The sequence below is a fragment of the Adiantum capillus-veneris genome, chromosome 2 (genome assembly GCF_014529385.1).
Source record: "Adiantum capillus-veneris isolate H3 chromosome 2, ASM1452938v2, whole genome shotgun sequence".
In the NCBI taxonomy this organism is placed as follows: Eukaryota; Viridiplantae; Streptophyta; class Polypodiopsida; order Polypodiales; family Pteridaceae; genus Adiantum; species Adiantum capillus-veneris.
The window spans coordinates 1,138,418-1,165,055 of record NC_140932.1 but is presented as its reverse complement, the minus strand read 5'-3'; the positions used below and the strand labels follow the sequence as shown (position 1 = coordinate 1,165,055).

The 26,638-nt window shown below is 47.0% G+C and overlaps 1 long non-coding RNA gene and 1 pseudogene across 1 annotated transcript in view; one reads left to right on the top strand and one right to left on the bottom strand.

Annotated features, from left to right (window-relative positions):
- The first annotated feature begins 3,589 nt into the window (after nucleotides 1-3,589).
- The window catches only part of LOC147462272 (uncharacterized), a 66,466-nt gene continuing 43,417 nt past the window's right edge, over nucleotides 3,590-26,638 (top strand). The window contains exon 1 of the long non-coding RNA XR_015189897.1: nucleotides 3,590-3,946. This is a non-coding gene — a long non-coding RNA (uncharacterized LOC147462272). The remainder of the gene's footprint in view (nucleotides 3,947-26,638) is intronic.
- LOC147462273 (uncharacterized) lies at nucleotides 4,091-5,303 on the bottom strand (annotated as a pseudogene).

Sequence of the window (26,638 nt, the reverse complement as noted above, 5' to 3'; positions counted from 1 at the left end):
GGAGGCACACACAAACTTCACATACTCACACAGAGGGTAAGGTACACAAGAGAGAATGCTCACATCACATTACATTCGTTGTTGATGATTTTCTCTCCCCGCTCAAAACCACAGTTATTTTTTCTTCCACAAATGTGCAACATTGTTGGTCATTGTCGCCATGTTGTTGGTGCCTTTTATTGTTTGTTGATGCTCGTCGTTGCTTGATGTTGGTTGACTACTCATAAATTGTAGTTGCTTGAATTTTAGTGCTGGTGCCAATTTTAACATAGCCATATGTGGAGTGTCATTAATGATTTCAGATGCCTTGGTGGGTATGACATATATTTTGGGGTGCACACAAGGGTGGCCCTTGAGGACGGTCTTACCATTTCCATGCGACAGTTTCTGGTCCCCTTACAAGTGGTAGGTGGAAATGCCAAAACATAATTTCCTTTGTACTCATAGTGTGCTATGTCATCATCGTAAAAGTGTGGATACAATGCTTAATTTGCATGCACAAAGTTTGTGCTAGTGCTCACAGATTGATGGATTTGTGCTTTGTACTTTACGAAGTTGGAGAAGGCACTGATGCTTTGGATTTATAGAGCTTCATCCCATTGACTTGTGAAAGGCCTCTAAGGTAAGAAAATGAATCTTGAGACTGGTGAGTAGTGGGGGAACATTACCTTCACAAAATGAATATGGTGATGCAGGTTTCGAGCACCGATGCTAAGGATGATGCTAGATAGCAAGTGGCTATAACAAAGTTCCTTAGCATGCACAGGATGATCACCACCAAGAAGTGGTGTTGGGCAAGCACATCAAATAGCACATGCAGTAGGAGCTATAGAAGTGTACATAATGTCAAGTTAACTGGCCCGTGAGCACGAGGTGATGATGAGGAGCCTCACTCAATTAACTGCGTGATGACCTGGCAAGACCGACGTCAATGTTCTATAGGTGATTGAGAGGGGCACCGTCAGGGTGATGTGGACTAGCTGATAACCGAGCGGGAGCAGGCGAGTGTGGTTTGACAGTGACGCCAAGGCCAAGACGGGGGGGGTCTGCCAATGAGTGTTTGATAGCAAGGACGAGTGCACATGTTTTGCCTTGAACTTTTTGATAATAATAGATGAAAATTGGGCCCTCTTCAATTAACTTCCTCCTCCCTTCTTTAAGAGGCGGATCTTGCCCCTCTTGTTTTTGTAGCCACACACACACACACACACGCGCACACACACACACACACACACACACACACACACACACACACACACACACACACACACACACACACACACACACACACAAATTGGAGCACAATGAATTACTTAATCTCCACTAATTAAGAAGCTTGAGGGCTCAAAATTAAGTGTTATGAATACACTCACTTGAGAAATTTCTCAAATTTGTGATAGAGCCAAGCCAAATATGCACACAAAAACATAATAATAATCTTGTGATACTAATGATATGCCATTCACGATGCAACTATGAACAACCGCTACATTCTCTTTCTAATCAATTAGCATGGGTAGTGGTACTGATAGTACATATCCCAATACTAAAAGACTTCAAAAATAGAAAGTTAACGATGCAATTGACCCGATTATTAATATGCAATGCATAGGGGTGTTGAATTAGCAATTGCAATGGCTAAGGGAGAGAGGGCCAATGCAATCTAGCATAGAGAGGATGCTTAGGATCTAAAAATAAATTAGGAAATGCTAATCTAAGCCATGCTCTGAAACCACTTGATAGGTTAAGGTGGATGGGTTAGTGTGTCATTCATGGCATAAGCATGATTAGAATAGAGTTAGCTTAGGGCTTGATATTAGGCACACAGTACAATAGAGTATAGTTGTAAAATGATGGACTTTTTTATTGGGCATAATGTGCCTCTATATAGGCATATACAAAGGAGCAACTTTTTGACACATAAAGCATATATGTGGCTGCTTATGCACAAACACAAGCAACTATGCAATAAAACTATGCTAACACTTATAGGTAGCATTGGCAAGAAAGAAAGTAGTCTGTACGTAAGGAAGAATGGTCTCTCTCTCTCTCTCTCTCTCTCTCTCTCTCTTCTTGTCAACATTGAAGCCCTCTAAACATGTATACATGGTATGATCTTCATCACCATAGGAGTACTTTTGAGACCCCAAGCAATATGATGCATATTACACAATGAGTGTAGGGATCCAACACATCAACACACCTCATCTAGAGAGAGAGAGAGAGAGAGAGAGAGAGAGAGAGAGAGAGAGAGAGAGAGAGAGAGAGAGAGAGAGGTTGGAGTAGGCAATTGATTTTTGGTGATAAGAACTTCATTTTCAACATATGCACTAAATGAAAGGCATTTGACGGCTCTCTCTGCATTTGACAACTCTCTCTGGATCATTTATTACATCATAAAGATTGTGCAAGCTTATAATGTATATTGTGGTCTATCTATATAGGCTTTTGGTCTACCTTCCCAATCTAATTTCCAAATACATAAAGGGTACGAGATTACGATAAGAGCCATACTCTTGGGCACTTGATGCTCTGCACCACCTTGCTCTTCTCTTAGGTGATTGGAACCAAGAGAGTTAGAAGTACTTGATACAAAAAGACCAAAGACTAGTGCTACATCTTTGAAACCTTCTTCTTCCTTGAGTTCTTAAATTATAAAGAAAATATTTAATTTTAGTATTTATTTCCGCTCTTCAACCAATTTTGACTAGCCTTGTTCTAGAACCTAAATACCAACAGTTGCAAACTTCGAGTACACTTGAAAATAGATCTAGGAACTTGAAAAGATTAAGTTGCTTACTTTCTATTGGCAACACTCAATAGATTCCGGAACGCAAAGTAGATTAAGGATTTATAATCCTCCGCTCTTAGTGACAAATTATGCTCAAAATCTGAAATGATGATTTTGTAATAAGTATAATAATTGTCGAAGTATCTTCACATCATGAAATGTGCATTCCCTGCTTAAAAACTCTTTGGCATCAACAAGTGATACTCCCTCCGCTTCCTGCAGAGTGGCCGCCTACGGCGGTAGGCAGAAGTCAAAGATAGGCCTCGACGTAACCCTCCAAAATGTTGGAGGTACGTCCTTGCAAGCCACTACCGTTAAAAGCACAAGAAGATTTAAAAATTTTCTCATGTAGGAAAACGGAGTCTTTTTCAGTGTTTTTGGTACGATTGCATAACATCATGAGCTTATGCTCGAGAGGCATTGCATACCTAGCTAGGTACGATTGGGGGCAAGGGACCTCCGGGCCCCCCACCGGGCTGGCGGTTCTCTGCCCCCAATCGTACCTAGTTAGGTATGCAGTGCCTCCCTCATAGAAGCTCATGATGTTGAGGTAAGTGACAATGTGGGAATTATTGTGAGAATTTGTCCAAAACTTCTTGTGTTAAGGCAACGCCTGTTGGTCGAGGGCGAGGATGCCGGGCCACATTGCCCACAGTTCAAGGGCAAGGGCGATGACGGGGCCGCAGGTCCCCTGCCCCCAATCGTACCTAGCTAGGTATGTAGTGCCTCCCTCATAGAAGCTCATGATGTTGAGGTAAGTGACAATGTGGGAATTATTGTGAGAATTTGTCCAAAACTTCTTATGAATTAAGGCAGCGCCCGTTGGTCGAGGGCGAGGATGCCGGGCCACATTGCCCACAGTTCAAGGGCAAGGGCGATGATGGGTTTCTGTAAGCTGTAGCCTGTTGGCCGCTACACTGGCAAAGAATATGCTTTTTAACCTCCAGTCAAGGCTTTGTAATTTTCCCTCTTCATCACCAACACTTCTACATTGCCACCATCGACATACATTCTTGCTATGTCTGTTCGCGTCTGGCAAAGCGAGCCACATCGTCATCCATGTCGTTATCTAGATCCCTACAGTATCCTGGATCATCCAAGTCAGAGCTGTCTTCCTTCGTTGTTGCTTGATGTCACGCATGTCCATAGATGCAGGTAGGGTTTTTGTGCACTTGCTCTAACATGCTGTTGTGACCTGGTAGTTTACAATCCCAATTGTTACAACACTTCATTAATTGTGCGGTGTCTACAATCCTGTTACCTTATATGGTGTATACTTGGGGGTTTCTTGCTCCTAAGTTAAGAAAGAACACTCCTCGTTGCACATGATCGGCACACCCATGTGGAATGTATCTTTTCATCCATGCTCAAACATTCTACATGATACCAGCCACTGCATGAGTCACATTGCACCATTACTTTGTGGTTGAAATCATTTAAACATCTGCGACAATCAGAATTCTCTCCCATTCTAAGCATCCCATATTTATCAAGATATATAATTCTCTTGTTGTCCTCTGCCTCATCCATCAATAAATCCAAGATATGTTGTTGCGGGACATATACATTAAATCTGATATCAAAGTCCATCTCTGGCTTTATGTCACTTGATAAGTAACTGCATGGAAAATCAACCCTCAAATGTGCAAAATATGTAAATGAGATCTGACAGGAAAGTCTTATCTTTGGCTTTATATCACCTGATAGGTAACTGTGAGAGAAGTCAACCTGAAATGTTGGCTCCCTTGCCATTGTGCATAGAGGTGGACTGAACTCGATTATGGTGGGCCTTGCATCACTGAAGATTTGTTGCACCCAGTAAAGTCGAAGGTCCAACCGTTTGTTATCTACTTTGCCACTAGTCTTGGCTTCAATTTTGATGCCAAGGGAAAAAAGAACACTTGAACTGTGTTAGAGACTGACTTCATTGACAAGTTTGTGGAAGTCTTCATTCTTGTGTGCGATCTCAATCACCAATCTTGGCTTGCGAGGTGACTTGGCTGACCTCGAGGTGTATCCACAATCAGGTTTTTTGCGAGTGCCACCTTCGAGGGTGTGCTCTGAGGTACCCAGCAAATATACCAAACTCCCAAAAAATGGCCCTGAAACTCTTGAAGCTCTATAGAATTGATAAGCTATTTGAGACTTCATCCATTCTACAACGTCGTCATGAACTTTGGTCGGGTCCCCATAAAGGAAAACCATCCCTTTGCTACTTGCCATAGGAAAAAATGCAATCTTCCAACATGTCTCTACACCTAGAATCCATTGCTCATATGTAGGCACATAAATTCTTTTCGCCACAAGAATTGGACCCTCAAAAAGTCCAGATTCAGCAGCTTGTCTATAATTCTTCAAGGCTGCCTTAAATCCATTCTCCAGTCTCTAAAACTCAGAATTGCTCCTCCAAAAACAAAGCTGCCTAGGAGTTTTCTGCTCTGTCTTTGCACCACAACAATCAAGAGTTTTGCAGACCAGTAGAAATAGCTTGCAGGTGCACCATTGAATCCATTTTGTTCAGCAAACCCCTGTCAAATAATGAGTTTATTGTGTGTGAGTCAAAAAAGGACAGTTCTTTACAGTATTGGCAAAGTGTCATACACCTAAGTGCATCCTAGTCTACTTGGAATTTTGGATGAACCTTGAGTGTGGACACACTTTGAAGGGCCACACAAAGCTTTTGTGAACAGCTAAAGCAAGCTGAGCAAGACCAGTGTTGGTGTAGGCAGCATCCTTCAGGCGAGTAGGAAGGCTACGTGCATCAGCAAAGCATGTGACTACAGAAGAGAAGTTGTGCGTAGGCGATAAACAATGCAAAAATTGAGTGCTGCAGGCAGAGACTGATGTGCTGGTTCAAAATCCAGGTGGCAGCTTAGGTGCGACGCACGCAGCTCTCACTGTTAGGGTTTGCGCATGTCTATTGCGCCTCTCTCTGCAACTTGCAGGTCATAGCCAACGGGCAACACACAAGCAGCGTGAGGGTGCAGAAACACTAAGGGCACATAGGCAAGGGAGGTTCTTGCAAGCCAGCACAAGTCCTGTAGGTCACGCATATCATGGATAATGGACCAATCAGACAACACTTTTGATCCAAATGCATTTCAAACCCCATCCAAAGCAAAGGTCAAATTTAGGCGGAAAAGTCGGCACTGCGCTTTGTCATCTGGTTCTCTCAGAGCAGGAAAACTATCCAAGGTAAAGGATGAGCTAATATTTGAAAAGGTACAATTGATAATTAAGACGGAGTTGAAGCTTACGAGAGGAGACTTGGAGAAAGAGATATATGCAACTTTGGAGAATTATAGAAATGCCATGTATGCAGATGAGGAAAGAGATGGAAAAAGAGATGCTTAGTAAGCGTGATGAGATGTACATGTTTAGGCATTTCTCTTGGTTCATCCAGTCGGTCCCAGTTTCTCCCACGGATAGGTGCTAGGGAGTGAAGGATGTTTTGTGGCTATGCCCGGCCAGTGTGAGATAGGTTTCTCATGTAGGGTTGTGTCTAGCCATGTTTAGCCTTGGGTTTTGGCTAAGTTCCATGGCCTACTATGCTCCTTTTGCCCTTACCAGGTTTCCCCCTTGCAGTTCAATGCTTTCCCAGAGCACTAGGGCCAGTTCCTCCTCTCTTGCCCTATTTTCCCATTTATTGGGTGTTTATGCCAGGTCGTGGAGCAGCATGTGGGGGTCGGGCAGCCAACCTTGAGGAGCAGGAGTGGGTCACTTCTATGTGTGTGTGCAATTCAGGTGGGCATCCCTGAAGGCAGCCCCTAGCATTGTGCAGCCAGCCAATAGCATGCTCATCTACTAGCGTTTTCAGCAGTTCAGCCGAGTGTTTTTGGCACGTAGCAGGTTAGCATTTATGGCATGTCATGAGGGCACCATGCGCGATGATGGGCGGAAGATGCAGTGCTTGGAGATCACCTCTACGATACGCGGCCTCCTGCAGGCTTTTTGATCATGCAATGGCAGGTTTCCTCAACCCAGATCTAGATCCACATCTAGATCTAGCCAAGAGGAGATGCACTAGAGCTATGGTCTCAGAGCATGTTGGAGATGATGCACATGACGAGACCGTGTCAGTGGTCTCGTGTGCAGGAGGAGTTGGCAGTGTCAGCAACAATCGCAGTTGTGTGTTTCACAAAGTGATGACATGGCATGACCACCCAGACAATTTCCCTGGCAGATAAAAATTCTTAATTTACAAGTTGTCCCAACATATGGGAGTTCTGTTCGATGGGGGCCCATGGGGACACAAAGAGAATAAAAGATTAAATGCGAGCAGCTGCTCATATGGCAAAATTTTTGAAAAACTCATTGGCTGGCTGACGTGGCAGGCTGGGCGGAAATCCACGATTTGCGCTTGCTGTTTTTGCAGTGCTAGATTTTGGACAAGATGCTTTTGAGAACTAAATCTTTTCATGTATTGCTTTAAGAAGGCCTAGAGCCTATAAAATTGTATCAAGGGCCTCTTTGTTTCGCAGGTTTGCCTAGAAGCACTGAGCAGAGAGGACCTGCAAAATTTGTACTTTGCCCAATTGTTAATATAAAAATAAATACTGAAAGGGGCACCAGACTTTGGGGCCAATACCTCTAGGCACGGACCTACGCCGGGCCGTATCGTCTATCATCAAATTGTGATTAAGTTTATTAAGTGATTTCGAGTTGTTCTCACGTGTGTTGTGTCAGATTTCCGACTTGGGGTGTCCAAGTTTGTTACAGTGGTATCAGAGCTCAATCGGTTTTCCTTCTTCGAAGAATCCGATCCCTGCTATCGCGACACACATGGATTCAGTCGACGAATCCCGCAAGGACCAGACCAATCTACCTGACAATTCAGGGTCGGGTGAAAGCACGGAAATTCAAATGGACGACGACCATCTTCTTTCGATTCAAAAGAAGAGTACGGGCCACCACGGGCCACGAAGTACGAACAAATGGAGAAGCAGTGTCAACAACAGGTTGATGATCGTGCTCGACAAATGCTCCAGTATTCGAAGGATCCCCAGTATGCAGAATTTTTGACCAAGCATCCGATCGACGATATGCATACTCAGTGGCGTATAGCCATCGACTCACCTCTAAAGTCAGCATTGAAGAAAACACCTGCTCCGCGGGTGTACAGTGAAGATGAACTTGATGATGTGATAGAACGACGAGTCAACCGAATCTTGAGGACAACGAAGCATTCAAAGAGACGGAACAGAGGAGCAGACTACCCTGGCTACTTGGGGCGTCAGTCTTCTTTTGCAAATGCACGAAAGAAAAAGAAGCGCGTACATTTGGAGGGTGTTTCCAATTCATTCTCATCCTCTTCTGGCAGTTTGGATAGCTCTTTCTCCTCTGAGTCCAGTGATGAGGATAGCAAGAGCAGAGAACGAAGAAAGATTTAGAGACAAGGTAAGAACAAGAACAATGCAAAGAAGAGAAGATCCCACCAAAGATCTCGAAAATCTTCCGACCGCTATGAGGAGGACTCATTCTCTTTTGAGAGCTCGGATTCTGATGATCAGATGTTCTACTCTAAACTTCCTTTTATAGAGTCAATCATTACGACTTTCTTGAGGATAAGAGAAAAAGACCAAAGAATTTAAGGAGGGTGGACAAACACAAAAGTTTGATAACCTTTTCATGGTTTCGAGATACCCACAAGGCGTTTGCATTTATTCAACAATTTGACATAGATTTTTCGGGAGAGCGTTACTCAGAGCACTCTAAGATCAGGAGGGCAACATCTTATTTGAAAGGAAATGCTCCTTTTGCCCTTACCAGGTTTTCCCCTTGCAGTTCAATGCTTTCCCAGAGCACTAGGGCCAGTTCCTCCTCTCTGCCCTATTTTCCCATTTATTGGGTGTTTATGCCAGGTCGTGGAACAGCATGTGTGGGTCGGGCAGCCAGCCTTGAGGAGCAGGAGTGGGTCACTTCTATGTGTGTGTGCAATTCAGGTGGGCATCCCTGAAGGCAGCCCCTAGCATTGTGCAGCTAGCCAGTAGCATGCTCATCTACTAGCGTTTTCAGCAGGTTCAGCCCAGCGTTTTTGGCAGGTAGCAGGTCAGCATTTTTGGCATGTCATGAGGGCACCATGCGCGATGATGGACAGAAGATGCAGTGCTTGGAGATCACCTCTACGGTGCAGTGCTTTCTCACGGCGGCCTTCTGCAGGCTTTTTGATCATGCAATGGCAGGTTTCCTCAACCCAAATCTAGATCCACATCTAGATCTAGCCAAGAGGAGATACACCAGATCTATGCTCGTAGAGCATGTTGGAGATGATGCACATGACGAGACCGTGTCAGTGGTCTCGTGTGCAGGAGGAGTTGACAGTGTCAGCAACAGTCGCAGTTGTGTGTCACAAAGTGATGACATGGCATGACCACCCAGACAATTTCCTTGGCAAACAAAAATGCTTAATTTATAAATTTTTTTTTTTTTGAGGAAAAGATCCTTCTATTAGTTAATGAAATTGCGCATAGGGCTACCATAGGGCTACAATCACCTCTTTGAGAGAGGGCTACAACAATCATGATGGGGAGACTCTCCCAATGAAAAAACAACATATGCACAATGAGGCTAAATCAACAAATGGGAGGAGGGAAAAGCCACACCGTCCACACAGGTGGACGGTAATGCCATCTGAGTACACCCTGGACCATGGTGAAAAAAGGCCCAGGATGCCAAAGTCGAAGGAAGGCCTCTCTGCACTCCCGCATGCAGTCGGAGCTACCCTGAAGTCTCTCGAGCTGTCCTCTGAGAGTGTGGATCAGCTCTAACCAAAGATCGCGAACAGTCTCTGCTGGTGGTATAGGGCGAGCCTCAAAGATGCGGAAGCAACGGGCCCGCCAGATGAACCAGAGTGTCAAGCCACTGATGAGCTTCCAACACTCCTCTCTCTCACTGCACCACTCCTGTGGAGTAAGCTCAATGGCAGGCTGGAGTGTAGGTCACCCCCCCTGCATCACTATCATCCTGCTGGTGGAAGATAGCTCAAATTGAAGTGCCGGGCCCGTGAGAGTGGACCAAGCAGTTGCCCCCCAAGTGTGCTGTCGAGCCGTGGAGAGAGCAGGTATCAGCCGAAGAACACTAAGCCACACCTGCTGTGCCAAGAGACAGTCCCAGAGACAGTGACGTTGACTCTCCACAAGATGGCCACAAGCTGCGCATGCGGCCGAGAGACCACTATGCACAAGCCAGCTCCCAACTGTTGTAGCTCTGTGTACGACCAGCCATTGAAACAAAGTGACTCGCCTCGGCTGTCTGGAGTCCCATGACCTCTCCCAAAAAGCTGCCAAGAACTCAGCTCTGAGACTCTCCTCCTGCCAATGCGGTGCTGTAGCAGGGCGAGCCTCTCTCTGTGCTGCCAGTATGTGACGTCCCAGTCGAACAGTGTACTGAAAGAAAGAGACACGTGGGTGGTCTGCAGAAGAGAAAGGGTCCCTCCAAAGCTACTCTCCAGGATCCCACTGTACTCGTGCCAGTGGACAGCACTCCCAAGCCCACAGTCTCCAATGTCCAGTCTCAAGAGCAGCTGGGTCAGGATCGATGACACAAGTCCTCCCACAAATGCCCACCACTCTGATCCTCTGAAAACAGCACTCTGCCACCTGCGGGGCCTCTACTGCAACTCGATGTAAGCGTCCTTCACCCTGTAACTCGAAAAACCGGGAGGGAACAGTCTCTGAGCAAGCCCAAACTGAGATGAGAACCTCCAGTCGCGTGAAGGCTCCCATCCATCTGGGTGCTGCTGACTCGAGAGGTGTGAGCCACTCAGCTGGTATTGCCTTTGAGATGTCGTGGCACATGCTCTGCACTCCTCTCATGCCCTGTAGCTGAAAGCCCTGCAGCTCCTTTGACAGGCCTAAAAACTGTAACCAGTCACCTAAAGAGCCAGCTGGACCCGCTGCCATGGGACCCCGGGAAACATGAGGCCGACTACCAGCCAAGTGGCCTCTCTGAGTGCTAACCATGGGGTTCCAAACAAGTGGTTGTCTCGCAGGTGCTCCTCCGTGCAAGTAGGCTGCCGCTGCTCTAGGCCTCGCAGCAAATGCTCCCAAGATTGAAGCAAACCCACAGCGAAGCGGTCCTCCAGTCTGCTGCTCAAACCAACTCTGCGCATCTCTATGAAGATCCATCCGGTCGAAGGTTGCCAGGGGCCTCTTGCCTGAGGCACCCTAGCTCGAAGCCGCTGTAGCAAGAACTTCTTCCAGGGCTCCTCACCTGGAAGAAGTCCTCGGACGATGAACTTCCCAAGAAGGGCTCTGCTGTGCTGTGCTGGGTCTATGATCCCAAGCCCTCCCTCTGAACAAGGAAGAGTGATGACTTGCCAAGCCACTTTGGCCCAGGCTATCTGAGTGTCACGCCCTGACCAAAGGAAGTTCCTGATCAGCCTCTCTACCTGGCTGATATAAGAACTCGAGAAGATCCAGCAAGAAGTGATGTACCACATAGTAGCCAACAACACCTGGTTGGCCACTACAACTCTGCCAGCCAAAGAAAGTCGTGCGGAGCTCCAATGTAACAACTTCCTACTGATAGACAGGACAAAGGGAGCAATCTTCTGCTCGGGAGACAAGTCCAAACCAACCTGACGGCCCAAGTACCGAATTGTAATCCTTGGGGGAATCCACCTGAAACCCTCACCTGGCATCCAATCGGGCACAGGAGCACTACCAACCGAGAAAGCCACTGTCTTTCTCCAGTTGATCAGTGCGCCAGATGCACAATAGAAGGTCTCAAGAGCCTGCTGCTCACACCTGTGAAGGTTGGCCTCCTGGCCATCCAAGTACAAGGCTGAGTCGTCAGCAAACTCAGCATCTAGTAGCTCATCTCCCCGAATAGGGAGTGCTAAGCCCCGTAAACCAACCTGTTGCGACACCAAAAACCTGCTCATCGCCTTAGCATAGAACAGAAAGAGGAAGGGGGAAAGAGGGCAGCCCTATCTGACCGAACGTGTGAGCATGAAACGATCACCTCTACCTCCTGACAAAAGTACCTGACTGTGTGCCCGCCTATACAAAGCTGACACCCCTCTGATCCAGGCATCTGAGAAGCCCATCCTGCATAGAGTGCCCTCCAGAAAGTCCCAGTCAACTCTGTCGTAGGCCTTCTCAAAAACGAGAAGAAGAATCACCAGATCCTCACCACGGAGCCGCGCTAGGCCAGAAGCCTCCCAAAAAGTAAAGATGTTGTCAAGGATACCGCGCTCCTTGACAAAACCTGTCTGTGTCCCATGTATAATGCTCTCTAGAAGTGGCTGGATCCTCAAACTCAGAGCCTTGGAAAGAATTTTGTAGGCTGAGTTGAGGATGGTGATGGGGCACCACTGTCGAATCTCATCCAAGGAGCCACCCTCCTTGGGAATGAGGTAGATCAGACCCTCACTCATGCTGTCTGGCATCTCTCCTGTGTGCAAGATGTACTGAAAAGCACTACAGAGATCTGGGGCAAGCAAGTCCCAGTACTCCAAGAAAAAAATGGGAGTCAAGCCATCCTCACCTAGACAGGTACCACGGGGGAGTGCACTAAGAGCCGTGTGCAACTCCTCAAGCTGAAGTGGCAGCTCAAGCCTCTGACGCATCTCCTCAGTCACAAGACACAGCATCTGTACCCACACCTGCTCCTTGCATGCATCCTGATGCTCTGACTGAGGCTCTGCAGACAATAACTCACGGTAAAAGTCAGTAGCAACTGCATGCATGTCCTCTAGCTCAAAAGCAATTGACCCGTCAGGCCTCCTCAACTGACTGACCTTGGCATGCGTATGCCGAGGTCCCACTACCTCGAAGAAAGCACCAGTCACTCTGTCACCGTAACTCGCTTGGTAGGCCTTCAGAGAAACAGTTAGCTTGTGCATGTCTTCAAAGTAGCTTTCGTGGCCCTATAATCAACCACGATGTTGCTCTTGTGGAACCAAGGGATTCCTAGGAGGATTTCACACCCTTCCAAGGGCATGACGTAAAAGTCCTCGTGCCTTAAATACCCTCGGCAATGCAAACGAAGTTTGCCAATGACAATTGTAATGGCAACATCCTGTCTGGGTGCTCCATTTCCCCTCCGCCTATGGCTCCATTTCCTCGGGCGTAATTCCAAGTCGAGCCGCCAATTCGGTGAAATAAAATTGGCCTTGGCTCCTCCGTCAAAGAAGATTAGGGCTTCCTAAACTTGTACTTTGCCCCATGCGCAGAAGTTGAGTCCTGCTTTCGTCTTTACTTTTCTTCCACGTTCTTCGCCTGCTCTGGAACTCTTTGACTTGTCTTCTGATTGTCCTCTGGGCGCCTTTTTGGGGCACTGTGTTTACACATGTCCCTGTTATCCACAGTCAAAGCATTTCCCTGATTTGAGATACTCAACTCGTTGTTTATCAGTCAATTGGGGACGTCTATCTTTCTTTTTCTGAAACTTCTCTCTTCTTTTGTTACCATTTGTTGTCCGGTCCACGGTGTCAAGAGTTGATCAGTTGGATAAGTCACATTACCCGAATGCATAGCAAATCCTTGCTTAGCATGTCTCGTCAGTTGTTGTATGGACTCAGACTTTTGTAGTAAGCAGTAATCTCGTATCTCTTTGGGAAGTCCACAGCAAAATCGCTCGATCTGTTTTTTGAAAGTGATCTTTTTAAAAGAAGAGGCGGGTAGAAAATCATCCCGAATCTATGGAAATAAATATCAAAAGTATCTTCCTTGATCATCCAAAGATGATTCCAAGTAGTGACCACATCTCGTTCGTACTCTTGAGTGAGCCAAGCGGAAGTAAAAAGCCGCTTGAACTTCAACCACTTTGTTGGTGTTTCTTTTCGTAACAGAAGAGTGGACCACCATGTTTGTGCATTTTCCTTTCAAATAAGATGTTTCCCTCTTGATCTTAGAGTGCTATGAGTAACGCCCTCCCGAAAAATCTATGTCAAATTGTTGAATAAATGCAAACGCCTTGTGGGTATCTCGAAACCCTGAAAACGTTATCAAACATTAGTGTTTGTCCACCCTCCTTAAATTTTTTGGTCTTTTTTCTCTTATCCTCAAGAAAGTCGTAATGATTGACTCTATAAAAGGAAGTTTAGAGTAGAACATCTAATCATCAGAATCCGAGCTCTCAGAAGAGGATGAGTCCTCATAGCTGTCAGAAGATTTTCGGAATCTTCGGTGGTATCTTCTCTTCTTTGCCTTCTTCTTGTTCTTATCTTGTCTCTAAATCTTTCTTCGTTCTCTGCTCTTTCTATCCTCATCACTGAAGTCAGAGGAGAAAGAGCTATCCGAACTCCCAGAAGAGGATGAGAATGAATTGGAAACACCCTCCAAATGTACGCGCTTCTTTTTCTTTCGTGCATTTGCAAAAGAAGACTGACGCCCCAAGTTGCCAGGGTAGTCTACTCCTCTGTTGCGTCTCTTTGAATGCTTCGTGGTCCTCAAGATTCGGTTGACTCGTTTTTCTACCACATCATCAAGTTCATCTTAAGTGTACACCTACGGAGCAGGTGTTTTCTTCAATGCTGACTTTAGAGGTGAGTCGATGGCTATACGCCACCGAGTATGCATATCATCGATCAGATGCTTGGTCAAAAATTTTGCATACTGGGGATCCTTCGAATACTGGAGTATTTGTCGAGCACAATCATCAACCTGTTGTTGACACTGCATCTCCATTTGTTCATACTTCGTGGCCCGTGGTGGCCCGTACTCTTCTTTTGAATCGAAAGAAGACGGTCGTCGTCCATTTGAATTTCTGTGCTTTCACTCGACCCTGAATTGTCAGGTGGATTGCTCGCATCCTTGCAAGATTCGTCGACTCAATCCATGTGTGTCGCCATAGAAGGGATCGGATTCTTTGTAGAAGGAAAATCGAATGAGCTCTGATACCACTGTAACAAACTTGGACACCCCAAGTCGGAAATCTGACACAACACACGTGAGAATAAGTGGAAATCACTTAATAAACTTAATCACAATTTGATGAGAGACGACACGGCCCGGCGTAGTTCCGTGCCTAGAGGTATTGGCCCAAAAGTCTGTCGCCCCTTTCAGTATTTATTTTTATATTAATGAATGAGCAAAGTATAAATTTTGCAGGTCCTCTCTGCTCAGTGCTCCTAGGAAAATCTGAGAAACAAAGAGGCTCTTGATACAATTTTATAGTCTCTAGGCCTTCTTAAAGCAGTACATGAAAAGATTTAGTTCTCAAAAGTATCTGGTGTAAAAGCTAGCTCTGCAAAAACAACAAGCGCAAATCGTGGATTTCTGCACAGTCTACCACGTCAGCCAGCCAGTGCATTTCTCGGAAATCTTGCCACATGAGCAGCTGCTTGCAATTAATCTTTTATTCTCTTTGTGTCCCCATGGGCCCCCATCGGACATAACTCCCATATGTTGGGACAACTTATAAATTAAGCATTTTTATCTGCCAATCTAGGTGGTCATGCCATGTCATCACTTTGTGACACACACAACTGCGACTGTTGCTGACACTGCCAACTCCTCCTGCACACGAGACCACTGACACGGTCCCGTCATGTGCATCACCTCCAACATGCTCTAAGAGCATAGATCTGGTGCATCTCCTCTTGGCTAGATCTAGATGTCAATCTAGATCTAGGTTGAGGAAACCTGCCATTGCATGATCAAAAAGCCTGCAGGAGGCCGCCGTGAGAAAGCACTGCATCGTAGAGGTGATCTCCAAGCACTGCATCTTCTGCCCATCATCGCACATGGTGCCCTCATGACATGCCAAAAATGCTGACCTGCTGCCTGCCAAAAACACTGGGCTGAACTTGTTGAAAACGCTAGTAGATGAGCATGCTACTAGCTGGCTGCACAATGCTAGGGGCTGCCTTCAGGGATGCCCACCTGAATTGCACACACACATAGAAGTGACCCGCTCGTGCTCCTCAAGGCTGGCTGCCAGACCCACACATGCTGCTTCACGACCTGGCATAAACACCCAATAAATGGGAAAATAGGGCAAGAGAGGAGGAGCTGGCCCTAGTGCTCTGGGAAAGCATTGAACTGCAAGGGGGAAACCTGGTAAGGGCAAAAGGAGCATAGTAGGCCATGGAACTGAGCCAAAACCCAAGGCTAAACATGGCTAGACACGACCCGACGTGAGAAACCTACCTCACACTGGCCGGGCATAGCCACAAAACATCCCCCACTCCCTAGCACCTATCCGTGGGAGAAACTGGGACCGACTGTATGAACCAAGAGAAATGCCTGAACATGTACATCTCATCACGCTTACTAAGCATCTCTTTTTCCATCTCTTTCCTCATGTGCATACATGGCATTTCTATAATTCTCCAAAGTTACATATATCTCTTTCTCCAAGTCTCCTCTCGTAAGCTTCAACTCCGTCTTAATCATCAGTTGTACCTTTTCAAATATTAGCTCATCCTTTACCCTGGATAGTTTTCCTGCTATGAGAGAACCAGATGACAAGGTGCTGTGCCGACTTTTCCGCCTAAATTTGAACTTTGCTTTGGATGGGGTTTGAAATGCATTTGGATCAAAAGTGTTGTCTGATTGGTCTGTTATCTATGATATGCGTGACCTACAGGACTTGTGCTGGCTTGCAAGAACCTCCCTTATCTATGTGCCCTTAGTGTTTCTGCACCCTCACGCTGCTTGTGTGCTGCCTGTTGGTTGCGACCTGCAAGTTGCAGAGAGAGGTGCAATAGACCTGCGCGAACCCTAACAGTGAGAGCTACGTGCGTCGCACCTGAGCTACCACCTGGATTTTGAGCCAGCACATTAGCCCTTGCCTGCAACACTCAATTTTTGCATTGTTTATCGCCTGCGCACAACTTCTCTTCTATAGTCACATGCTTTGCTGATGCACGTAGCCTTCCTACTCGCCTGAAGGACGCTGCCTATTCCCACGTATTGAGTGACTTTCCCGACGCATACGGGCACTTTGCAAGACCTGGCGAGAATCTGCAGCATGCTGAATTTTCTGTTTTCAGCCCTGAAAATGCGCCAGATCACCTGTACAGTGGTCCCCTTGCGTCCCCGAACCTCCTGGGGGTATTAGGGTCCGTTTAGGGCCAAAACCCTAAACCTGCAAAAATACACAGCAGGCTGTAATTTACTGTTTTGGGCTCCGTTTCGCATGCCGGTCGCATCCGTAGTAAGTCCTCGAGCTCCCGCACCTGTAGGGCTACTTGCCCTTTGAATCGGACGAGATTTCTGGCGTGAAACCTCTCCGAATTCACCTGTACCTGCGGGGGGATTAGCCGCTAGCTAATCCAATACGTGTGCAAGAGGCTCTTGCCTCGGCAATCGCGCATGAACCCACACAACTGTACACTGGTCAAATGAAGAGCCCACTAGTGGGGCATAACATACTGCCATAGGGGAGAGAGGGCAGTGCGTAGCGTGCAGGGCATCACTCCTGGCACCGCACTGTGCATAAGAGGGAAAGCAAGCACTCCATAGCTCTGAACCTGTGACAAATTCTGAAAATGAGCCTCTCCCAGCTTAAAATTCAGCGCCCCCTTCTCTTGCATGAGGAAAGTGCACAAGAAGGTGCCACTTGGCACAATTTATAAGCATTTTCCCGTTTCGGGGTTGCCGCCTAAAAATCTCCCAACCGGTTGCCTAGTTGACTTCACGGCAGAGTAAGAAAATGTTCCCCTTGTCATTCCGGAGGTAATGACGCAAACACATTTTCAGGTCCCAAAATAGCAGTTCCCTAAATTTTAGGAGATGCTGCCATTGTATCTTTCTAGATCATCCGACCCTCTTTGTACACTGTGGCCACACCCAGAATTGAAATGTAGCCTCTGTAGCAAAGGATTCCACTTTGGCTAGTCAATGACCCCACTTGGCTAACCATAGTCCTTGTCCAACTTTAGTGCTCTCTTGCCCTCAGGCCTGGACTCCCTCTGGACAGTTCCACACTAGCTATGCAATGCAGCAATGCAGGGCAGTTAGATTTCCCGAGGGGTGTTTCCAAAAAGTGAAAGTAAATAGATAATAAGAAAGAAATCAACAAAAAGGATAAATAGTAGTCACACGCTGGTGACAGCTCAAGCGTTCTTTTTTCCCTTGGCATCAAAATTGAAGCCAAGACTAGTGGCAAAGTAGGTAACAAGCGGTTGGACCTTCGACTCTTCTGGGTGCAACAGATCTTCAGTGATGCAAGGCCCACCATAATCGAGTTCAGTCCACCTCTATGCATAATGGCAAGGGAGCCAACATTTTAGGTTGACTTCTCTTGCAGTTACCTATCAAGTGATATAAAACCAAAGATAAGACTTTCCTGTCAGATCTGATTTACCTTTTTTGCACATTTCAAGGTTGATTTTCCATGCAGTTACTTATCAAGTGACATAAAGCCAGAGATGGGACCTTGATATCAGATTTGATTTATATGTTCTGCAACAACATATCTTGGATTTATTGATGGATGAGGCAGAGGACAACAAGAGAATTATATATCTTGATAAATATGGGGTGCTTAGAATGGGAGAGGATTCTGATTGTCGCAGATGTTTAAATGGTTTCAACCAAAGTAATGGTGCAATGTGACTCATGCAGTGACTGGTATCATGTTTTGGCAGAGGAGGCAGACATTCCCATCTCCGTCTGCTTTCCTGGTTTGCGGAGGGAGTACCTACCACCTTTTCCCAGGATAGGCTCAATGATTGGGATTGTCCTGGAGACACCTCGCACGGCAGCCTCAGTAGCTACCAAGGCGGCCGGCATTCCCTCAGTTCGCGTTCTGGTTAGGGACACTCACACTCTCCCGAAGATCATCCTCCTTTCTCGGGTGAGTGAAGGTTAGTTTAGACAGAGCGTGGAGTACTTGAGCCTCCCGAATCAGTGCTTCATTTGTCGACAGATGGGCCATCTTGCGAAGGCTTGTTCACGGAGGAGGCCCCGACCTACACCACAGACTCAGCCCCAGCCTGCAAGGGCTGGCCAGCAGCCACATGCAGACATAGAGCACACAGGCAGAGCCACCCTGCGAGCCTGGGGCTCCAACGGAGAAGGGATTGCACCAGGTTCGTGGTTGACGACGGCAGGGGCCACAGCGATAGCCTGGCACTCACAGTGGTCCTTAGGCGCTTGCCCAGCAACAGTGGGTTCCCACGGGGAATTGATTCGGTCCTCTTGAGCAGGATGAGGTCCCTGCTCCAGCCCCCACCTCAGCTTCACCCTCGACAGCCCCCCCTTCCCCCAAGTTCCCCCCCTCCTCTGCTTCTACAGGCCCCCCTCCCCCAACCTCCCCCTGCTCCTATACCCTCCCCTCCCGTTCCAGTTCCACAGTCGACCCAGGGGGCAGGGCCATCTCCGGTTGCTAGGAGATATCTTGGCAGTGCCTTTGCCACGAGTCAATTGGTGAGAGAGGGACAGCCTTTCTTGCGACCCCCTCTGCAGGTACAGACGTCTCCCTTTGCAGCAGTTGTTAGGTGCAGCGGAATGAATGTTGTATTTTCTCAAGATTAGTGATCTTTATTGCTCAAGGTTCTTTTTAGTTCTTAGGGAAGGAGAGAGCCTTCCGTCTTGTAGAGTGCTATGATCACGAACAAAGTGAGTGGATATTGTGCGTGCAAGTGAATGAGACTGAGAGAAGGAGAGAGAAGAGATACGACACCCGAGAGGTTATAAAACCCTCCTCCGAAGGCCCCACTCTCGTCGGCGAGAGTGGTCTACTTTGATTGCACAAAGGTGTACAATGCGGATGCAATGGACTGATGCAATGGGACTATGCCGATGACGACGACGACTTGGGCTGAAACTGTGGATCTTCTATATGCTGAAGTTCTTGGACTGTTTCGGGCTGAAAATGGACTGTTTACTGCTGTTTTGATGGCTGAAAATGATCGGCTATGTCGGGGCTGAAGTGTTGAGGAAAAACGCTGGGGAATCTACTCCTTTAGGCTGCGTTTTTATGTGGACAACCTTTGCTGAAAAACGCTGCCACAGCGGGTGGTTTCTGGCTGAAAATAGCAAGTATCTGCTGCTGGTTTGGGCAGAAACTCAAAACGCTGATGCTGCCCTTTTATGTGGCTGAAATTGACTGATCTGCTGGCCTTTCCCTTGCCAAAACGCTGGGATCTATGCAAGAAAAACGCTGATCTGCAGCAGTTGAAAAACGCCAGGCATAGCAGCTTTGATGGCGATGCTGTGGGAGAAGGAAAGCGGCAGAGGATGGGACTTGAGGCTGGGGACCTGCTGTGATAGGAAATGCCAAGGATGTTGGAAGGTTGGCGATGGTACTGCTAGACCTGCTGTGATAGGAAATGCCAAGGATGTTGGAAGGTTGGCAATGGTACTGCTAGAAAACGCTAGGTGCTGAGGGGAGGTACTTTTGAGAAGTTGCCTGTTGAGCGGGAAGCTCCTGCTGCGTCTTCTTCCAGAAAGTGCTAACTTGGGTTTGCTTATATATTAAAGTTAGCAAAATTGCCCTACCTACTTTTGTTGGAAAGTCACTTAAAAATAATAATAAGTGAAAATAACCAAAAATAGGAAAATAGGCTAAATGCACTGGAAAATTCCCCTAACTGATGCTACTGGATTCTGATGGGAATTCCGATGATCATGATGTGTGCAACCGGAGGATATGCATCTACACTTAGTGACTGGGCATGCACGGTCTACGAATAGACTCACAAAAGTGCCAGATCACTGCTAATCTAAACTGACTTGACTGACGAGAACCCTGCTATGGTGTAGCTTGTCCACGGACACATAGGGTTGGGATGTGTCACGTGACATCCCCTCCTTTTCAAAGTGAGGTACTGGTACCGAACTGTATGGCGTCTAGGGAGATCGCCAACAACATCCGGAATCCTGGAAGGGACTCTTCGCCGGCCCACTCTGATGTGTGGGTCGTGCGGTACTTGAACTTCATAAAGGTCTGCAACGCTTGTTTCTTTGGCCCGTGCCGAAAGCGACTCAAATTCTTCTGTGGCTCCTTCCTTGCTTCAACTTCGTCTAGAGTCCTGCTTCTTTCGTCTTCAAGAATCTCCATGGCTGAAAATTCCTGAAACCATCTCCAACACAAAACCATGAACATACCCATTCCATGTAAAGTGAAGGAAAAAAATCTTGTCTTCACTAAAGACTGTGTATGCAATGTGGATGAACATAGAGATGGAGTGACAACCCGTTCATCAAACACATTTGAGTCTCTGCCGTAAGCAGAGCAGTGGTGCATAGGGGGGGACTTCAACATGGAGGACCCTTTTGACAGGATTGGTGGTAGCCATGCTACTGTGCATGGAGTTGAGCTGGCAGCTTGGGAGAGGTTTTGTATGACTGAGGGTTTCGGATGAGTGGCAGCACTCTAGCTTTGTGAGGCCCCTAGAGAGCCTGGCCTTCTCTCGTTCGGACCGCAGAGTGGGAGAAGTGAATCTATCGCGGATAGATCGCTTCTACACTAGTGACCATTTCTGTGACTTTGGTGGGACAATTGACATTTTGGTAGATGGGCAGAGGAGAGGGAGCACGATGCTTCGCATCCCTAAGAGGGTCTTGCTAGACTCTGCACTCAGAGAACGAGTAGAGGGCTCTCTGGACAAAGAGCTTGGACATGCAAGATTCTCCTGCTGACAGAGTGGCCTCAGGACTAGCTCAGCTTAGTCGTTTCTTTCTCCAGGAGTCTTTGGCTCGCCTGGCTGCAGCGAGAGAAGAGGAGCAGCGTCTCAGACGGGGCGTTGCTTCCTTGCAGAGGATGCAGGAGCAGCATCCAGATAGTCCTTTGTTGGAGGAGCAGTTATAGCAGACTCGCCAGGAACTTGTTAGCACAAAGGATCGGCGCCATGAGTTTGCTTACCATCGACAGCCTTCTCGTCGTGAGGATCACACGATTGATTTGATTCCAGGTAGTACACCTTACCGAGTTAGTCGAGCCCAAAATGAAGAAATAATAAACCAGATAAAAGAACTTCTGGAAAAGGGTCTTATCCAACCTAGCACTTCATCTTTCTATTCACTAGTGCTACTAGTATTAAAGAAAGATTCATTTGTGGGCACGTTCTTCGAGAACATTACCGTCTTCTCCAAGAGTGAAATAGAGCACGGACACCATCAGTTACAGGTTATAAATGCAAAAAAGAGAGAGTTCTTCTTGCCAAAGATACACTTCTTGGGACATATCGTCTCAGCGGAAGGTGTAAAGATGGACCCTACCAAAATAGAGACCATTCGTGATTGGCCTGATTTGAAAAATGTTCATAAAGTTCGGAGTTTTTTGGGCTTGTGCTAATATTATAGGTGGTTCATTCGGAAATTTGCAGAGATAACTTCTCCCTTGTATATGCTGACTCAGAAAGGAGTTTCTTTTACTTGGGGACTCATACAGATTGCAGCCTTTCAGACTCTCAAAGAAAAGTTGACAACGGGACTAGTGTTGGCCTTGCCAGACTTGCAAAAGCCATTTGAAGTCTATTGTGATGCTTATGGTCGCAGTCTTGATGCAAGAAGGCCATGTCATTTCTTAGGAGAGCAGGATGTTTTCACGTCCTTAATTAGTTGCAGAGATGTATGAGAAAGAGCTGTTGGCAGTCATCCATGCTCTTACTTAGTGGCGACACTTTTTACTCGGAGCTGATTTTACCATCTTCACAAACCATCAGAGTTTACGCTACTTCTTGTCACAGAAGCAACTTTTGGAAAAGTAGATGAGATGGGCTAACATCCTGTCACAATTTCATTTTCACATTGTCCATGTTCAGGGACACAAGAATTTAGTGGCAAATGCGTTGTCTCGAAAGCCTTGGATTTTGGCCATTTCCGCGATACATCATCGAAGCTTCAAGGATATGGTAGATCAGTATGCCACAGATCATGACTTTGCAGATATCTTTCACCGGATACAGAGTGAGGAGACAATTGCAAGCTATTCCATATGGGCGGCTATTTGGTGCGGGAAACAATGTTGTGTTACACAGGTTTTGAGGGAAAAGGTTCTGACAGAGTGCCACTGTCCACCCTTTTTCGGGCCACCATAGCATAGATACCACCTTGAAGGGTGTTGAGCGTTACTTTTATTGGCCGAGGCTCAAAAAAAATGTGGATGAGTTTGTTCGCAATTGCTTAGTATGCCAAAAGGTCAAGTTTGACAAGCATAAGGCACCAGGACTTCTACAGTCTTTACCCATACATCCTGCCCCTAGGAAAGCATTGCTATGGATTTCATTTTTTACCTTCCCAACGCTCAAAGTGGGCATGATGGCATTTGGGCCGTCATCGACAATACCGATTTTTGAAGCGGATCAGTACACGAGAGATTTGGACACTGCTTTTCCCCAGGTTCGCGAGGCTCTCGAGAAGTCTCTAGCACGGCATAAGAAGGCAGCTGATAATCAATGATGCGACTTGCAACTGAAGGAAGATGATTGGGTGCTCTTACAATTTGAGAAGGCACGCTTGAGGAAACGAAAGAGAAAGGAGCGGCTGCAGGCTGAAGTTGCCAGATACTTAGAAGATTCACAATCCGTTTTATGTGAGTCTCTTGAAACCTTTCAAGGGTGAGGTGCTAGGAGCCTGAGGAGCAACCTAAAGTAGAAGAGAGCGAGGAGATACTCGTTTAAGAACGGATACTCGCTAGCCAGGCGAGCCAAAGACTCTTGAAGAAAGAGTCGACTAAGCTGAGCAAGTCTTGAGGCCACTCTGTCAGTAGGAGATCCTGCATGTCTAAGCTCACTGTCCAAAGAGCCACCACTCGCTCTCTGAGTGCAGAGTCCAGCAAGACCCTCTCAGGGATGCGTAGCATCGTGCTCCCCCTCCTCTGCCTATCTGTCACTGTGAGGATCACTGGTGCATGGTCCAAAAAGGAAGTCCCAGCCAGAATGCCAAGTGTCCCACCCAAGTCACAAAAGTGGTTACTAGTGTAGAAGCGACCACTTCTCCCACTCTGCGGTCCGAACGAGAGAAGGCCAGGCTGTGTGGGGGCCTCACAAAGCTAGAATGTTGTCACACATCTGAAACCCGCACAGTCATACAAAACGTCTCCCAAGCTACCAACTCAACTCCATGCACAATAGTATGGCTACCTCCAATCCTGTCAGAGGGGTCCTCCAACATGTTGAAGCTCGTCAGAGCACGAGGAACTGCTGCAAACGGGAGAACAGGATGAGTTGCACTCTTTCCTTCTTGCGCAAGTGACGCGAGCCAGTGCATCCAGGCCGCCCCTTCACCCGGCAACTCACACACTGCAGCCCACGTTGGCAGCGCTGGCTGTTTTTCCAAGAGGCAGCAGCGTTCGATTTAATAGGCAGCTGCGCAGCGTTTGGGATTAAAAGACAAAGGCCAGCGCTGGATTTAAAAATATAAGGCCCCTTTTAATTTAAAAGGATTTTGGCTGGCCGCCCAACCTCACTTTTAAGTGGGCACCCTTGGGCACCCCTTTGGGGAATAATTAAACAAAAACAAGAGGCCAACGGCAGCCAGCGCAATGACAAACCAGCGCCAGCGTGAAGGAAATCCATCGCCCTCTCTTCTGCTAATTCTCAGCGTTACCCATTCTCGCCATCGCCAGGTGCACACGCGGGCTTGTTCAGAGTCATGGAAGACGATTCCCTCGACGTGCCCGTCAATTTTCTCTTGTACATAGATGAGGTGCCTGAAGAAATATTGCCAGAAAATCCTCCTCCGGCTCCCGAAGTGATAATTATACCAGATACTCCCGAACCAGAACCCGTACCCGAACCGGAACCCGCATTCGAACCGGAAGTAATTCTCATTTCGGATTCCCCATCTCCAGTTCCAGTTCCAGAGGAAAGACAGGTTCCCGACTTCATTCCGGCACCCGAGCCTGCTCCTGTACCTGCATTACAGCCAGTAGTGTTGCCACAAAATTACCTGGTTTATGTCACTCATCGGCATGCCTCGCGCTCACAGGGCTGGGTGGTGTGGCATATCATAGTTACATGCGAGCCTCTTCATTTGCCGCACTACGAGCACATACTGAGCTGGTACCCCAACTTGGCCTATTCTCTGACGAAGTGTCGCGTGGATTCAGTAAACGACATCATTTCCCAGCACCCTTTAGTTCGGGTTCACAGCGAGTTACAGCTTTCGGACTACACACCTTTGACGCCAGACGACACACCTTCTATCGACGAGGTGGAAGATATCGAGGATTCGGATCTTGGACCAGATTTCTTAGAGGAGTGGGACGTAGCATCAGCAGCAGCTTAACCCTTTTACGGCAACCACACCTCTCCAGCTTCTCCGAGATATTCCCTCTGAGCCGTCAGAATGTCAAAGACAGGCAGTGCTGCACCAGACGATCCGATAGCCATCCTCAGAGAACAGATGTCCGTCCTCCAGGAGGCCCTCTCCACCGGTCTTGCATCGATGACCGCACGTTTGGATGTCCTGCAGGCCTTTTCTTCTTCGAGGACGCAGCCAGCTACCCATTTAGTTTCTTTGGTAGCAGAGTCAGTTCCTGAGCAAGTTGACGCTCCGGAACTAGAGGTAGACAATCCTGAATTGAAATATCTTTTTAAGATAATAAACATAGCACAAAAAAAGAAAATAGATGCAAAGTTGCCCGAGCCATACAACGGTTGCCGCGATAAGCGCGTGCTGGACCATCGGCTTTTCAAAATGGAGGTTTACTTTTCAAATACTGATCTCATTGAAAGCAAGAAAGTTGCTTTGTCTAGCTCTCTACTAAAGGATACTGCATTCCTTTGGTGGCGTCGCCGCATCAAAGATGGAAAAATCACCGCTACTTGGGACAAATTCCGGCGCGTTCTTTGCAAGGCTTTTGAGCCTGCAAATGCCGATTTCCACGCCCGGTCTTCTCTCCGCCGCCTGAGCCAAACTGGTTCCTTGGCCGCGTACATCTTAGAGTTTCAGAAATTAACTCTTGAGATAGAGACTCTCAGTCCTTCCGACAAACTCCACAGTTTTGTTGACGGACTTGAACCTTCCCTGCGAGATGATGTCCATAAATTTAACCCTGCCACACTGGATGCTGCAATCGCTTATGTTGAGCGTCTTGGTGACAATCGTCGCCCACTCAGAAGTTTCCTTTCTGGTGATCGAGTTTCCAATTCTGCAAGCTCTTCACAACGTAATTACCAAGGACAAGGTGGTCAGAATCAGTGTTCTTTCTCAGGAGCTCACTCTTCGAGACAATACTCTGCTGGACAAACTTCTTTTCGACCCCAATCTTCTGGACAAGTAGCCACTTCCAGAGCCTCCTCTTCGGCAAATAATCAGAATCGACGAAACAATCGTCCCAACCATAGAAGGAACGGTCGTCGTGATTTTCGACCAAATACGTCCTATAGACAGCAATCCTCTTCATCAGCTCCTTCAACCTCCAACTCCAACCGTACAAGATTATGTACAATTTGTCATGGAGATCATAGGTGGTATGAATACCCCAAGAAGCCAAATCCTTCAAATCCTCGCCAGAATTCTCACATGGAGACCACAATTTCAGAACCTATCCACAGCCAACCTCCTGTCCCAGACAAAGGCAAACAAGCAGCATGTTGTGTTCGAGTGTGTCTTGATGATGAATGCTCGGAATCACGTCACTGCTCCAGTGGATCTTTCGAATCAGGTTCTCAGCCTCCTTGGCTTTGTTGGCAAGCAGCCAATCAATGTTCTTGTGGATAGTGGGTGTTCTACTAATTTCGTCAGCACATCTTTGATTACTAAATTGCGCCTTCAAACTCAACCTAGTGAGGCAACACCAAGTAGAACTTGCTGATGGTTCCTTCCTCGAGTGCAACAAAAGGATTGAAAAGGTGGATTTTCAGATACAGGATTACCAGGATTAGCTTGGTTTTTCAGTTATGTTTTTGTCACATTACGACTTGATCCTTGGCCAGTCATGGTTATTTCAGTATGATCCAATAATCAGTTTCAGAGATCACTCAATTCGACTCTTTCACAA